The sequence below is a fragment of the Trachymyrmex septentrionalis genome, unplaced genomic scaffold, assembly GCF_001594115.1.
Source record: "Trachymyrmex septentrionalis isolate Tsep2-gDNA-1 unplaced genomic scaffold, Tsep1.0 scaffold62, whole genome shotgun sequence".
Taxonomy (NCBI): domain Eukaryota; kingdom Metazoa; phylum Arthropoda; class Insecta; order Hymenoptera; family Formicidae; genus Trachymyrmex; species Trachymyrmex septentrionalis.
The window spans coordinates 111,448-116,330 of NW_017305800.1; positions in this window are offsets into that span (position 1 = coordinate 111,448).

The window sequence follows — 4,883 nt, forward strand, 5'->3', positions numbered from 1 at the left end:
AAATCAAAAAGAGTAAAAAAGTACATCCTTAGAATACAAATACGAATATCGTATAAAGAATATCGTATATTGATCAGCAATTCTGTTCATTAGGTTTTAAAAGTATAATAAATGTATGTTAATGTTATATATCTTCAACATTACTGAATTTTCTAAACATCATTGCATTTTCTCTGATTAATATTTTTATTCTCATATATTACTTTTATTAGTTTTTATATTATTTAGAAGAAACCGAGGCTAGTTGTTACACGGGGTAAGTTGTTACAGTTAATTTTTTTAATTGTACAGATAACAGCACATTTTTATATGTGATTCTTATGATACTCTACAACTTCACTCATTGTTTATAATTTACCCGTATATCATATTTGAACTCCAGAAGACGCTACATATATTTTTTGACTTTCACTATTAAAAATAAATATTTTATTATATAAATCGCTTGTGTATACAGTCGAACCTCTATAAAAGTAACCCGAGTAAAAATTTGTATGTGCAATTATATATGATTATATATGAATCGCCATATATGATATTTGTCTCTATATAATTATATATGACCATATATGACTATATATGGCCATATATGTCCGTATATGACTAAATATACCGCTATACGACCATGTATGATTGTATGTGATTATATATAACCACATATATGATCATATATGAAATCAGATATGATCGCATATCTTATCATATATATTTATAGATGAAACCCAATCAGCAGACAATGTTTTTGAAAATGTTTTTAAAAATATTTAAAAAAAATTTTTTTTTATTTATTTTTTATCAACAGTGCCTAAATATTAGACAACTAATTTTATTAATTAATTCTAATTTTTAAGTATATTTTAATCTTTTTCACTTACCGGGTTTTGAATCTGGAACCTCAAGGATTATGAGTCTCGTACCTTATCCGCCACGCGACTTTATAACTATCAATACACACATTCTTATTGTTCATATATGATACACTTAATACAAGTATACGTTTCGTGAACCTTGCAGTCCACTGCATCAGGGCGAGAAGCAGCCTGAAATGAAATCAAACTACCAATCATTAAGAGAGAAATATCAAAAACCTGAAACAGATTATTTAAACGGCAACCTTTTTAGATCCGCGATTCAAACTAAATTATTTCCGAACAGAATCAATTAGTCTTATTAATACAATAAAAGAAGATATTATAAAATTCCAATCGCAAAAATTACAAAAATTTTCAATATGTTCATCAGATAAACAAAAAAACTGTATTAAAGAAATAATTGCTAAATTAATAATTAATCAGATTCTATGTAATTATAAAAGGACGTTAATCATAAACGTGTAATAATTATGATGTAAAAAACTTTAAGCTCTTCTAACATAATAAATTGTCTGCACCAAACACGATAAAACTTCTTAAATCGAATATTAATCGCATATTAATCATGCGACTCATTTTTTTCAATATGATACGAATGTATGTGATTCTAGAACATTTATTTTTCAGAATATCGTAAATTGAGTGACAATATTGAATCAGTTGTTTCAATGTAACGATTACTTTAATCGATTTACGTAACGATATCGAAATACGTTGTTCTGGGTATCATGAAACAAAATCGGAATGGATTCCGATCGGAATTATTCAATTATTCCCTAGATTTTTATTGTGTTTTCTGGGGAAAATGGAATAATTCTGATCGGAATCCATTCCGACTTTGTTTCATGATAGGTGCGCTGTATGACGATTACTTGAATCGATTTTACAATCCGAGTTCGAAATCGAATTCTTCATCGTACAGCCCTAGTGAACATATATGATTACAATGCTATCATGTGAACACATATAAAATTATATATGATCATATATGAAATTATACGTGAACATATATGATTACGGCATTTTCATGTGAACATGTATCGAATCATATACAATTATATATAAACATATATCAAATTATATGTAATCATACAATAATATATAAATTATATGTGTTTATATATGGTTATATATAAAAAAATTTTATTCGGGACCGATCGACCTCCGTAAAAGTAAACAAAGCTAGCATATATGCTCAATTATTATATGAAAGGTTAAGATATGACTTTTACGGAGGTTAACTTTACGGAGGTTCGACTGTATATAAGTTAGAAATATTATGTGATTATCTTTTTATACATCCAGAGAAAGGTTTCTTCGATTTAAAGAAATGTTTCTTTGCTATATGGTTAAAGAAAACATTTCTTTAATTTAAACGTCATTTCTTTGATTTGAACATGATTTCTTTAAATCGAATAGATTTTTTTATTTGATTTCAAAAAATAATGTTTAAATCAAAGAAACGACGTTCAAATCAAAGAAATTTTTTCCTTAACCAATATTATAGCAAAGAAACATTTCTTTAAATCGAAAAAATCTTTCTCTGGGTGTATATTTCTTTTATATACTTTTGATTATAATAACACATTATAATAACACATTTTGTTCGAATCGATATACATACGTATTGGTTTTCGATGTGTATTTTTTCGAATTGAAAATGGAAGGTTGGGACAAGTTATTAACTTCGATCGGGGCAGGTTGTTATAGTTACATAACAACTTATCCTAGAACAATTTTTTTCTTCTACAGAATAATGCACAGACTACAAATAGACTATAAACAGACTGCCAATTTCGTTTCTATGTTTGAAGATATCATATTTGTGTTCACTCACTCTCATATGTATAAATCACACGGATTATAACGTTAGTGTTTTCATATACGCGATATTCACAGACAGGACGCAAATATATGCATGTGTGAATTGAAATAAAGGTAGCTCGGAATTAGGTTTAACTCTTTCTATCATATTGAATCAGCAATCTAGTTATAAAAGTCTATAGAATGGTGCGATCTTACAAAAAAAAAACAGAGGATCTGTAAATACAGAAATGTAAGTATGCGACAACAGCAAAGAAAGTAAAAATAGCTGCCTGTCTCTGAGAAAAACAGCAAATGCGCATAATATTAATTTTATGACTTTCCAACGTTAACTTTAATAACTATTTAAAGAAAAAATTTTTGTAATAACATATTTTTGTAAATTTCCTCATCACACACACAAAAAATAAATATTTCTTGTGAAGTATTTTATGATTTCATTGTAAATTTGAATTGACTTATATATAATAATATATTTCAAGTGATATTGTAAGTGTATAATATCTTGCCCTAACTCAATAACAACTTGCTCCGATCTCGGTGGAGTAAGTTGTTACAATCTATCTCTACTAAAAGAAAATTATAATTTTCAGTATTTAAAGACATAAATACAATTTAGAAAAAAATTGACTGTTCAGTTAAAAGTGTACTTGAAGCAATGCATAGGTATTCATTAATTTAAATGTATACATTAGGATGGAAAAAAATTGCTAATTAAAAATTGTAACAAAAAAAACTTGCCCCAATCTCCCCTATATAATAAAAATTGAATAGTTGAACGAATTTACCGTGAAGTTTGACTCTAATTATGCTCTTGTCTCGTCCGGATGGATATGTGTAGTCGCATTTCGATGCGCTATTCCCAGAAAACTTTCAAGTGAGAAAGCCGCCCTGCGTCGTTATCCTCCGCGCATGCACTGGCAGCAGCTATCATAATTTCGAAGTCGACAAATCTGAAGAAACGGGTGGGCGAGAGGGACCATCCATTCGACGAGACAAGAGAATAATTGGAGTCGAACTTCACGGTAAGTTCGTGCAACTATTCAATTATGCCAGGTCTCGTCCGGATGGATATGTGTAGATCTTTAACGCTCAAATTTGTCCTCCAAGATATAAAAGTGTTCTTATATTTGATTATATCACTTTTTGTGAAAAATAGCTTACACATTGAATAAAATAAGCTAAGCGGTGAATATTGTGATTAAATCGTTTTAAGGAACGCAGCTTGAAACACTAAATTTCTAATCACTCGATTGTAAAAACGAGCGGAGATTGTTGAGGTTCCACTCCAACCTGCCATTCGATGAATTTCGTCTAAATTAACGTCCTTACTAGCCGCCAATGAGATCGAGGCGTGCCTAGTGGAATGGGCGGAAAATATTGAAGTATCTATCCCTGCTAAGGCTGATACTATTTTGACCCAACGACCTAAGGTTTGGGAAGAGACCATTTTATGGGGAGGCGAGGCGAAATAAAAAATATGTCGCAATCTATCTGACTAAGGTCTCACGTGAAAACAATATAAAATTTAATTAGAGAAAAAAGGTTCCGGATCCTCCAGGAATTGCTTAAAAATAAGAAGAGGCTGGGACCTTCCGATCGCAGATATTTGGAGTACTGCTGGAATCTTAGTAACTAGAGCCTCCGATATCGAAATTTGAGGGAGTTGAATACCTAGGGTTCGTAATTTCTGCATAATCGTGAGTGCTAGCAAAGTTGCAAGCTTTCTGGAGATAAACTCGAACGATAGATCCTCGTGGGGATATAGAGATGCTCGGTATCGAATCACCGGAGAAGAATCCCAAATAAAATCGTAGCGCAAGCGCTGAGATCTCAAATAAGCTACCCCCTTAAGGGGGGAACCTCATGTAAATGGCCTGTTTTTCAGGAATTTTTTTTGAAAAATGTAATGCGTAGATTAATTTGCAATTTAAGGCACAATTTATTTACGTTATAATATTGAAAGAAAATATTTTTTTAAGACTAATCGTTAAGAATAAAACGGTGCAATGGCGGCTTGAAAACAGCGTCTTGAAAATGCGCCGTGCAGCATACAGGTCACAAAAATGATCTGAAACAAAAAATACAAAATGGGTTCTTTAATTTATGCAAAAACGCTCAGCATGACGGTCCCCTTTTATTAAAATTTGCAAATTTACAAAAATGGCGAAGTTTTGAAAAAAAAAA